At 41.8% G+C, this 12,397-nt stretch overlaps 1 protein-coding gene across 2 annotated transcripts in view; it reads right to left on the bottom strand.

The window, feature by feature from the left end:
- Nucleotides 1–11,586, bottom strand: part of luzp1 (leucine zipper protein 1) — a 52,790-nt gene extending 41,204 nt beyond the window's left edge. For both annotated transcript variants that reach the window (XM_061796129.1, XM_061796128.1), the window contains exon 1: nucleotides 11,287–11,586. The gene's annotated coding sequence lies outside the window, so the exon portion shown is untranslated. The remainder of the gene's footprint in view (nucleotides 1–11,286) is intronic.
- Between the last annotated feature and the right edge of the window lie 811 nt (nucleotides 11,587–12,397).

Genomic DNA, 12,397 nt, shown 5'->3' on the forward strand with positions numbered 1-12,397 from the left:
GTTGAGTTTAACAGTAGACTTCAAGCCCTTTTGTTGAATTGTTCACTATCTTCCAAATTGCTACTTGTTGTGAAGTGAGTTGAATTCACTGCCCCCACAGCGCTTGTACAGTATTTTAATTTTATTCCCCTAAATCAAAGCAAAAAAATCTGCCTAACGATCATCCTACTTAGAAAAATGTGTAAATTACGTCACTCGTATCTCAAGGCACCACTGTATTTTTCATTTTTATTTTATTTTATTCATTTATTTATTTATTTTTAAATGGGGTGGGAGGAACTCCCTAAATGTTCTGAGACTGCGAATCAGCATCCAAGTAGTGCACTCCATTTTGCCTCAATTGCATCAAGACAATTACTCAGCAATCAATTCCACACAAACTTGGAATTCTTAACCCTCAATTAATCGATTATTATGCCCATGCTTATTTTTTATCAGAACTTGGGGTTGGGGGGGGGGTCTGTTGACTATTACTGTGCATAATGTTTTGTCTGTATTAGTACTACATTCCTGGGAAAAGGGGCTATTTTAATTAAACATCACTTCATCTCTTCCTCTCATTATCTTTTAGGGCCATTTATATTTTCTAAATACACAAAAGATTTTTACAGCTAATGTGTTGCTCAAAAAGAGGTGCAATAAAAGTGCTTAGTGACCACAAACATAGCTGCTCTTTGGAGTCACTTTAATGGTTTCTATTCAAAGGATGAACGTAATTGGATGTGGCATACTCATCCTACATTTTTCCTTTGAGATCAAAAGATGAAGATATCAGACAGACCAAACACGAGCATGCACTTTGATACAGCGTTTGAGGATAAAAAGCATCTACCCCAAATCAAAACGGGATTATTTGATCATTTTTTTATTGCTAACACTTGTGTGAATGACATTCACTGGTCTCTGTTGTACACTATAAAATATTAAAAAACTTCAGACATCGCGAGTCAAGTGTATGTCAGCCCACTCATCTCTAGCACAGCCTTAAACACTGCTTCATGGCCTCTGGACGAACTCGACTTCTGCTGAGCCATGCAACGGTTCTGACTTCCACAACAAACTCCTGCCAACCACTGTCGCGTTAGTCAGTGTCCAACTGACTGCAAATAACAGACTAAAGCCTCATAAATCCTGGAGGAGCGAAGCAGTAACTAAAGTCATGGGAGGGCATGTTGAAAGAAAGATATTATAGTGCTCGATACAAAAACAATCAAAATGGTGAAGTCTGTATCCAAGACACATAAAACCAGCTGCTGGTGAAGAACTTTGGGTCAACATTTTGCCTTTTATGGATGTTGCTTAGGTTTACAACATGTTGGGTCGATGTAGGTGGGATAAGGTGATTATTTAGTGTTTTAATAACAGGTAGTACACACAAAGGTAACCTACATCTACATGTTCACCCCGATTCCCTTCTAAACAAAGTCACTAAAACCCTGATTATCTTATGGTTTGAATGATTATGCTGACAGTTTATCGTGTGTTAAGAGTGACTTTACACACACCGATATGCAATCTGGGACAAGAGTTGTAAAAGTTCAATATTTGCAATCAAAAGTCCTGTTCTGTGCGGTCAACATCCAAGCCAAGGACTCCGTGATTGTCATACGGAACAGAATGATACTAAGGCAGCGAGCTGAAAGAAGAAGATGGAAACACGAAGAAATAATGACGACCAGCAACAATGTAATGGATTAACTCTTTCAGTTGAGTGTTTTATATAATAAGTCCTCCAAGTTTTAGCACAATAGAAATGGCCACCTGTGGCGGCTGGTCAATAGCGTTAGGGTGCCGCCCCATTGCTGCTGACTGAAATTGAAAAGGACAAAAGTGAATGACATGAAAGAAAGATATTACTACATTTTAAAAACATTACAAATTATATGTATATCTTTATACTATTTATCTGACTCATCTAGAGTTAATTATGAGTACAGTAAATTTGATTGTTTATATCTGTTTTTCTCATTCTATGACATCTCTTCTGGTTTAGGGCACTGAGACGTTTGCCGTTAACTCTCATTAAATGCGTGACATGCGGTGGTGGGGTCCTGTACATTGCAAAAGATATTGCAGAGGTAGGGCGTCGAATTCCCGTGCCCCGTTACCAATAACGTAAAACGGAGTTACTGTAAAACCCTCCCACGCCCATTAATAGAAGTAACTAAGTCAGCCCATGTCATTTCCGGTCCTATTCTCATACAAGCCAGTCTGCCAGGGGGCAGACAAATGGCGTGATTCAAAGAATGGAATAACAATTTTTCACTGTTCATGATTTTGCAAGCATAGGTTCGATCTGCACCAGGGTAACATTGTGTTTTCTATTGGCTTTTTATTTTTTTAAATGCCTTCCATAATTCAAATGTCATGTAATAATATAGTTGAAACTCAACTCAACTTTATATATACGTCTGATGGCTTTTTCTCGTGACCAAAGATCTTACGAAGGGGGCTGTTGACCTCGATTGCAGGCGCGCTGATGGCTGACCAAGCCAATGCGAAACAGGCAGATAAGAATATATCCATTAGTGAAATATGTTGATATTTTAAGTCTATACCCTGTACCCTGCGTATAAAACTTCTCAGTTTAGTAATATAATCTGAATCATCATCATCGGGATCACAAGACCGTTAGGAAGAAAAGCATGATGTTCACCTCCCGTCCATGTCTGACAGTTTGGTAAAATCTCCAGGAAGAATGCACCTTGAACCAGACTGGAAAGGCTCCTGAAATATGCCAAATATTCCCCTGAACCCCCCGCCCACTTCTTTTAAAGAAGATATAGCCCTGTTAGGTCCACAGCCCACCCTGTTTCCCCCCTACAACCCACAACATTTTTGCACTATACGCTTCACCAAAAGCACGCACATTTACAACACACGGATGACACAGACAATGTTAAGAACATTATTAACGCAAGTTTCCACCCAGCTGACCCAGACATGCCTTTTCAGGGTAGGCAGTTCAGATTTCTTTTCATTAACGTCCAAAAATACTCCTGGGCCAAGTAGGCGAAGAAAAGGGCGGGGGAATTGGGAAGGGGTGAGGGGGCGGGGGGTTGAACGAGAAAAATAGGGGCTCCATTTTTCTAAGGGCAATCACAAGAGACACAATTCAAGCATTCCTAAAAAAAAAAGCACAAGTTAGACAGAGGAATTTACAAGAAATGTCTTAACTGGGCACCCACTGTCAAAACATCCATTCTCTCGCCTCCCGCTTGCTGCCTCGCTGTGCCTCCTACATGCTTTTGAAAACCATTTCCTTCTTTCCCTCTACCATAAACAACGTAGCCTGTGCAATGTCAGAACAAAAACTGGAGATCCTGGTACTTTTTTTTTGTCCAAGGAAAACAAAAAGTCACGTGTGACGACAAAATGCCCAGAAGGAAACTTAATTCTTCTGAATACAATAAGAGAGCATGTTTCACACTGAACCGTAAGGAATTGCAAAAGACAAAACAAAATAAGGGAGAAATCTTACTTGTCACTTCACGGCTCAAACTCCAACCATAAAGGTAGATTTGGAATCGGCCTGATTATACATTAGACTTCTTATCACACGGAGCTATCAGGATATCTATCAGGATAGCTGTCTGAGCAGTCCCATTTTAGTGTATTGACCTCATGACGCTCAGATTCCCGCTCTTGGAGTGTTGGCACATGGGCTATGACTGTTTGCTGATCCATAAAGAGGCGAGACTTCCAACCATGACTCATAAGTGAGGTTTTACTCTGAAAAGACTAATCAAGACTCTCCGAAAGACATTATTACAACAGAAGCTATACCACAGACTGGACTGCTAAAGTACAGACACCTCAGGAAGCAGCGGAACAGCCGGGAAAAATGTCAAACACATGCTAATGATAAGGCAACACAACCACAAATAATGAAGACCATTCTAGCGTGGCATCTTTGGACTTGTCACTGACTGCGTCTCTGTTCCCCTGCGATTGGGAAAACGATGGATGGTAGGGAAGCTAAACAAAGACCAGATGATGATGTTCTTGGGTTACACGCTATAGTTCACGAACTTTCACATGGTCCACAGCAGGATAGTAGTGCCTTGGTTTGTGAATGACAACGGGAGTAAATGGTGTTCATAAATTACCTGAAATATGGTATTAGGAAGCAGGTTAGAAGCCTGGATCAGGTCACCATTACATCCTTGTGAATAATTCCCGAGAAATGGTTATATCAAAGCACAGAAGACGTCCGTTTAGTGCCAGTTCGTGTAAAAACTGCTGTGAAATATGGACAGACCCTACATTTGGCTACATTTTCTGTCATCGTACTGTTACCATTATAACATAGTTGTTTATCTATAGCAAAAGACCTCCACCAAGGCGTGCCAATAATGTCTTACCTCCAATCTTGATGGCTAGCGTTACGTAATGATAGATGTAATAGAACGGCAATGGCTGCAGAGGACAGTTGAGCTGTTTGTAAACCTAACCTAGGTGTAATTAACCTTAAAAACAAATCGCCCATGGTAGTAAATTTCCAAGTTGTGATCAATAATGTTCCACTCCAGTCCATCAGGTAGCACACCACACCTTTATGGCTTCTTATTTGATGCCACACCCATTCAAACATTTTTAGGACACCAGTGGAGTCATTTTGGAGTTATACCGGTGAAAGTATACAAACGTAAAAACAACTTGCTACCTCATGCAGATTTGTTTCTCTAAATCAAAGGATGGGGAAAATCACTTGGAGTCTTCTCGAATTGAAAATGAAAGCTTACAGTATGTCTTTCAAATAATTGCTAAGTTGAAAGGCTAGCCTGCATGTCACCCAGTGGAACACAAGGATATTCCCCTTAAGCAGTGAGTGAGGCACCGTGTCAGGAGTTTCAAGTTTCAAATGAAGGCTTCAAATGATTTTCCTTAAACTTGATGACTCAGAATAGTCAGCATATTTGCAGCCGAGGTCTGAAGCGCACAGCAATAATTAGCCTGCGATCTGCATGCAATGAAGTTTGCTATAGCTTCAGCAAGTCAATTACAAAAAAAGTCAATTACAAAAAAATTTATTCAAATTAAATAATACGACAATAAAATCATTAGGTGGTCTATATGTCAATAATATTACGAAGTACCAGTGATTAGTTTATTACCAACATAATGATCATCTTAAATACGAAAAGTTAAAAATGGTAAAGGGCGGTACGGTGACCGGCAGGTTAGCAAATCTGCCTCACAGTTCTGAGGACCTGGTTTCAAATCCGGCCTCGCCTGTGTGGAGTTTGCATGTTCTCCCCATGCCTGCGTGTATTTTCTCCAGGTACTCCGGTTGCTTCCCACATCCCAAAAACATGCATGGTAGGTTAATTGAAAACTCTAAATTACCCGTACGTGTGAATGTAAGTGTGAATGGTTGTTTGTTTATATGTGCCCTGCGATTGGCTGGCGACCAGTTCTGGGTGTACCCCGCCTCTCACCCAGGTTCAGCTGGGATAGGCTACAGCTCAACCGCGACCCTAAAGAGGATAAGCGGTACGGAAAATGGATAGATAGATAAAATTGTAAATGAGCTTCACTTACAGCGCTTGCCTACCTTTAATCACTTAAAGCACCTTACAATGTTACCTCATTTATGGAAAGAAGGTTAACAAGCTCATTTATACACTAATGCCACAGCACCAGGAAAAAGTGTGGGTTGAGTTAACTTTTAGCTCAAGTTTAATTTAACACGGTCACAGGGGACAACGTCACGTTGGGAGATAGCTACTCTACCACCTGAGCCAAGCCTCAACGTGATGCGTTTCAATGTGGTGAACTTGCGCATCAACGTGTACCGGCAGTAATCATCAGTGCTGATCTCCATGATGGAGCGGTTGCTTGGGCTCCTGCAGGACACCAGTGGCGAAGCCTCCCTTGACCAAAACGCCACAGGGAGACCAATGCCCCACCGGCACTGCCCGGCGCGAGCAGGTTGTTTGGCACGCTTTGGGGGACTAACAAGAGGGGGTTCATTCACCCTCACACACACAGGAGGTGTTGTATAAACACGAGTCATTCTCGCGTCAACGTGGGATTTTTAAATGGTGAGAGCACATACAGGGGGGTGCAAACGTAGGTATACAGTTGTAAGACACAGAGTTTATTATTCTTTAAGTGTCTGTACGTGTAGGTGTGTGTGTGTGTGTGCATGTGCATGCGTGAATGTGAGGATTTAATGAGAGCCTGAGCAAAAGTGTGTGAAACCTCGGAGCTGAAATGTACTCATGGGCGACTGCTTACTGAGTGACTGACATCTTAGCTCCTAGTGCCTGATGACAGATGTACATGGCTGGGAGCAGCACCTTCCAAAAGAGCTTTGGCGCAGACAAATACTCGCAATCGCACACAGAAGTCAAGTAGTTTGAAGTCCAGCTGAAATCACAAGAGTGTCACTGGCCAACAGCTGATAAAGAAGTCTGGCAGAAGGAAGAGATATAAACTTAAGTCAAAAATGTGTTCTTGTGAAAATGTAGGATTTACACAGATGGCTATTACTTCAAACAGTTAAGTTTTTTTCCTATTAATGAAAACAAAACGCCCAAACAGTGAGGAAATGCTATTTAGATTCCTCATGGCTTTGGAGTTTGCTCTTGCATCTGTCCCAGCTACAGTATAGTACCATGAACAAGCTCCAACACTTATTTTCTGTAGGTGGCGGTCAAATCGTCTTCTGTGGATCAGAGTTTTCACAACGATAATTATCCTGGATCTGCAGCAAGAATTTGCAGGAAAATATTTCACACAATTTTACAAATGAAAAGCTGGCTTTGTTTTTTTCCCAGGCTGAAACATGACAGTGGAGATGAGGATAGATTGACGCTCAATCAAGCAACATTTTGTGCACGAGTAATTATCCTCTTCCAAGTAGCAGGGGGTGCTGCAGCCTTAACTAATCTAAAGTTCTGTCTGTTGTCGTACTAGAGCGGCTCCAACTACCGGGGACAAATTCCTTGTGTGTTTTTTGCACATACTTGGCAAATAAAGATGATTCTGATTCAGATTCTGAAAGCCTAAAAATATACTGCTTATAAAAACAGAAAAGTTGTAATATCAGAAAGAAAATCTCAACTATGCAAAATTGTACATCCAAATAATCTTTATCTCCCTACAGGTCTGCTAATGGACAACGACTCCAGCTGTCCTGCACATTGTCAACAGTGGCCTCCATCCCGGATGCTGAGCCCATTATGGCATTACCACAAAACACACACTTGAATAAGGACGCACATGAGCTTTCTCTGAGAGCCCATGATTCATGGGTGCTATTTCAAGAAGGAGCTCTTTTTGTAATGTGTAAAACACTACTCACTGTATACAGTAGCAGGCCTTAAAGCAGGTCCACCACTAAAAATAATCAACACCATCCGCTCCGAATTCTCCATGCACTATCCATTGCATTTAATATCAAGGTTACGCTGCATGTGCTCTGAGAATATGACAACCTTTGCACATTTATTACAGAACAAACCCCTTACTCTGACACTTCTGCTTGTTTTATTGGTTAACATCACCAGTCTCACCATAATAATTTCCGGTTAGGTTTCAACAGCAACAACAAAAAAAGCACTTTCCAGGCTTTTTTTTTAAACACACTTGCAACATTTGCGTCAGCTGTAACTCCACACTAATGTGACCGTGCTCCACTGACAGCGGGGGCTCTGTGAATAAACCTTGATGTTCAGACTAGCGGTAACGCTACCGCTGACAAGCTTGGTTGGACATTCCCAGCGTTTTGATTCTCCCAGGCAGAAAGCCTCAATACTTTTTATTTAATCCCCAGGAACAGTCATTTAGCCACTCTTAATCCCTCAGGTCGAGAGCCTAGTCTGATAATTACCCTTATTGTACACCCGTAATGATTAGTTTTTGGTTTCACCCAAAGCAGTGCTTGCTAGTTTCATGGGGCGGTCACGGGGCGAGTGGAAAACCAATCACGCGAGGCATAGTTTAGGACGGCAAAGAGGAGAGAGGGGTATGATTATTTCTTTGCGCGGAAAGCGATGACTCCTGGACCAGGACGTGGTCCAAACTTTTTGTCTTTTTGGTCAAACATCAAGAGAACAAGGTCATTCAAGGCATCTATCTCTACTGAATTGCCAAGTCGAAAGTCTCAAACAGACAAGGGTGTGAAGTTTAAAGTCCCTGTAAAGTGACAATGTCTTCTAAATTTCACACACCACAGAGAAGAGTGATGTTAACAAGCTTGCCAAATTGGAATAATTAAAAAAAGAAATCAATTATTTAAAATGAGGCTTCAAAATCGTGAAAAAACAATCCCTGGTCTCTGCTCTCAAATGCTGTAGGTGTACGACAGGTGCTACTTCAGCTAACATTTGTCTTCTGCCGACACATCCCTGTAAGTTGATCGCACGAAATCATTGTTTAAAACCTTCAGTGGCAGATATATCAGAATAAGCACTGATGCGAATGAAGGTGCTCAAGTTATACTGTGTAGTCGGGGACGGGGACTCATGCCCGATGTCAAAGTGTGTCACTGGGCATCTGTGTAGATTTTCAGTCATCGACGTCACGGTAATCTACTGAAGTTGAATACAGCCAGCTGGACGGGAGACACATGGATCATTTTGCCACTGCTTTTGATTTGCCTTATAGGTTTCTTCTTTAACTTCAAAACCTCCACATGTAATAACTCATGCCAGGAAGCAATTGGAAACCTTTTCACACGCGTGCACGCACACACACACACACACTCAAATACTGTATATCAACGCTAAAGGGGAGATTTGAAGGCCTTCAAACCGGTGGCTCAGCAGGTGTGATCTACAGCCACCTTTCCAGAATCCTGAATGATTTTTTTCCCCTTCTTCTTGCTCACCTTCATGTTGGAAACAGGTCAAGGCAGGTTCCCACTACCTCTGTCACTCCCTATACTGCTTTTTTTATGACCTCCACCTGGCAGATTATTCTTCCAACCGGGACAACTACCTATTCTACCGTTGACACACAGTCGTCTATTGGTAGCACAGAACACAGACTGTACTGTTTTGCCTTTAGCCACCTTGGGTCAATGCATGCGCCATGCACTACGGCACAACACCTATAATGAAAAAAAATGTGTGTTTGTTGGTGTGTGTGTGCGTGTGCGTGTGCATAAAAATACAGCCAACAGATTTAAAGGGTTCCTAGTAAGGCAGCTCACATGGAGTCTCATCAGGCATTTGATGAGACTTCCTTGAGCTACAATGAGGAAAAATAGGGGCCCAATTAATTATAATTTTTTTAAAACACCACCATTATTTTAAATGTGATGGGAGAATCTGTAACTCCTGTTTCAGTGGTTGTGTGGTATTGTGCAGTCAGACTCACGTTGCCCAGATGAGTTCTGCGTGAATGTAGCTCCACTTTCCATAGCTGACTTGGCCGCGTTGGTCTTCTTTAGAGAGCAAACTAGTTGAGATATTTCGTCGTGTATCCTTTGTCCCATTTAACTTACTGTGACATGACTGATCAGAATCGCAACATAAATTAATAAAATATCACAAAGCTTTATTCACCTTTCCGTCCCCTCGTCATTATATGTCTGTCGGGGTCTTCAAAATGAGAGCAGTTTTACTTTATTTTAGTTTTAATTGCAGTGGTGCCCTGACTTACTTGTTCAATATATTCCATGACCACTCTGGTAACCCAAAACACTTGTATTTTCTAAAGAAAATATGTCTGTGAGTATTATATTGTCCGTCTGTTTGTGTTTAAATATCCGTTGCTTAAAGGGTTATAACACAGTGACATTGATGCTATTGTTAAGATTGACTATGGTATTTTGCACTGTGCGTTAGCAATAAGCTACTGGACTTTCCTGAGGCAAAATGATGTGGTTGTTTTGAATACACAACCTGTTAATTATCTTTGTTTTATGTGTCGTTTGACAATAACGTTACTAGGAGTGGCAATAATCAACCTTAAGCCGCTTTTTGGAATAATTGTTCACCATCTGCTCCTTGTTGAGACATGAGTTGAGTTTGCTGTAACCATCCAGCGCTCTTATCTCAAAATTTCACTTGCAAGTAAAAGCAAAAAAAAAAAAAAAAAAAACATCTGAACTTGTGTCTCTAAAAACTTAAAGTACCACTGTAGTTTTATTATACAGTGATGAACATTCTAGTTATACTTATATACCTTATACGTTAGCAATGCTACAGTGTAAAATTTGAACAACTTTTGAGATCAGCAAGCATCACATAATGTATTATGTTCGACTTTCGAGTAGCCAATCTTGCCAGTTGAGGAAGAGAGACAGTTGGAAACCCCACAGTCTTTGTGATGTCTAAGCTTTCAACCTATTCAAGGGGACTTTTCCCTTCCTAATTACAGTATTTCTCATAGAAATACTTGGTAAATGAGGTTCTGGTAGAGCTTATAAATTAAACCGGGTCCTCATGAAATGTACCTTGAGAAAACTTTTTGTTATGATTTGATCCTATCAAAATAAGATATGATGTCTCCGACAATTGCATTAATGATCAAGACCAAATGAAAACAAAAAGTATTAATTCAATTTTTTTTTTTTTTTACTTTTTGCTTGTCCAACATGATGCAGCCCAGCTGTGTGGCAGCTTCCTGTTGTTTTGTGATTTGTACAATAAAGCCAGCACTTTCTAGCAACACGCTTTTCGAAATGACAAAAACACCTACATGTTTAGGGGAATTCAACGTATTTAAAAAAAATCAAATAAAATAAAAAAATAAAATAACATTTTGGCCGGTTTTTACGTGCCTGCGTCCCGGACGGACAAGCCTTCACAAACAAACACTTGGCCCGGGTACAAAGTCTCCAGCCGCTAGCTTACTGCGTGTCAACCACACTAATTTTTGCCCTTCCTTCATTTAAAAAAAAAAACCCCGCTTCGTTATCAGAACATTTAGAACCATTAGAACAAGTTGAAAGCGGCTTTATAGACGTTATTTGGCAGTCCCTAAAAGCTACAGACAGTTTTGGCACGTTCGCGGAGATTCTCCACTTCAACCGAGAGACCTGTCCGTCGTGCTGGCCCGGTGAGTCACTTGTTAAAAGCGCTCAAAATGTGACAAACACACCGCCGAATGTGCGTTAAAGCCGTCGTGCGGTAACATTTAACGACGCCTCGAAGCACCTGAGCTGTTACATTTTGGCTAAAAGCAAGCGGAGCAGGAGGGGAAGGAGGAAGGAGGAGGGGGGGGGGGAACTTGCCGCAGTTGAACACTTGTGCCGCCCCGGCTCCTGTTAGCTCATGTCCGGTCACACAAACGTGAAGACAACTCGGTGAAAACGGGACATGACTATACCTTAAAATGCTCTCCGTCGTCAAGTCGGGAAGAGAGAGCGGTAAATCCACAAAAAGCTGCCACCGGCGGCTGGAGTGTTGCTCATGCGGCCCCAGTCGGAGGAGAAGACAAGTTCATCCCGCTCTCTCTGTGCCCTGCGGAGCCTCTTTCCTCCTTTTCCTCCACCCGAAAGCTCTTCTCTCGTATATCCCCTTCCCGAGTCCGTTCGAGATCAAACCATCACATTCCACCGCGTCCCCAACAATGAAAAAGGTGGGTTTTCCTTTTTTTTCTCTCCTCCTTTCGCCGGAGCAGGACCCACCCCTCGGGATGGCTGTGACCGCAAAGAGAACGCCCTTCCCCGGCTGCGAGGTCACGCCTCTCTCCCCCCCCTTCCTTCTGGTTCCTCCGCACTCACATACAGAAGTGAGTCAAGCCGGTGAGCACAGCCAATGTGGCATATTTCCTGTCATACAGACACAATACTGTGCGGAGCAAGTTGTGGCACGATAAAACTGGCTTTATTGTGCACTACAAAGCCAGAATAACATCTACAACTGCATTAAAGCTGCGTTTGGAATTGCAGTTGTTGATGTAAGCTTAAGACAAATCTCCTTTTAAGCTCCCCACTCTGCTTAAATCTTCTGTTATGATGAATAACAGGGCTGCAGAAATATAATAATATACTATATGCAGTGATGCACACACAGTATATATTTGGTAGCAGTGGTGGACGGTCAGGGCCAGAAGGCTTTTTCTGCTGGCCAGAACACTATCAGAAGCACTGACCTACATTTGCAACTTATATTTGTGTGTTTGTTCCATGGAATTGTATTCATTTATTCCCAAATGGTCTATTATCAAGTAAGTGTCCTTGGATGTTAGATTAAAAAAAAAAAATTCTTATCAGATGTCAGCATCAATGTGCTGCCATGTCACTCTAACCTGCCCAGGGTTTTTAGAATCTGTAGTGTGGGCCAATGTAACTTCAACTATATTAGCAGTGGGACTGTTTCTTTAACCAATCAAGGTTCCATATTCGCCTCACAGTGCCAGCTAGCTGGCCCACAAGAATGTCAGCATTTTCCATCTTATGATAGGTTGGTCAGAGTAAACTATTTACAGCCAAGTT

This window comes from Phyllopteryx taeniolatus, chromosome 13 (assembly GCF_024500385.1).
Source record: "Phyllopteryx taeniolatus isolate TA_2022b chromosome 13, UOR_Ptae_1.2, whole genome shotgun sequence".
Classification (NCBI taxonomy): Eukaryota; Metazoa; Chordata; class Actinopteri; order Syngnathiformes; family Syngnathidae; genus Phyllopteryx; species Phyllopteryx taeniolatus.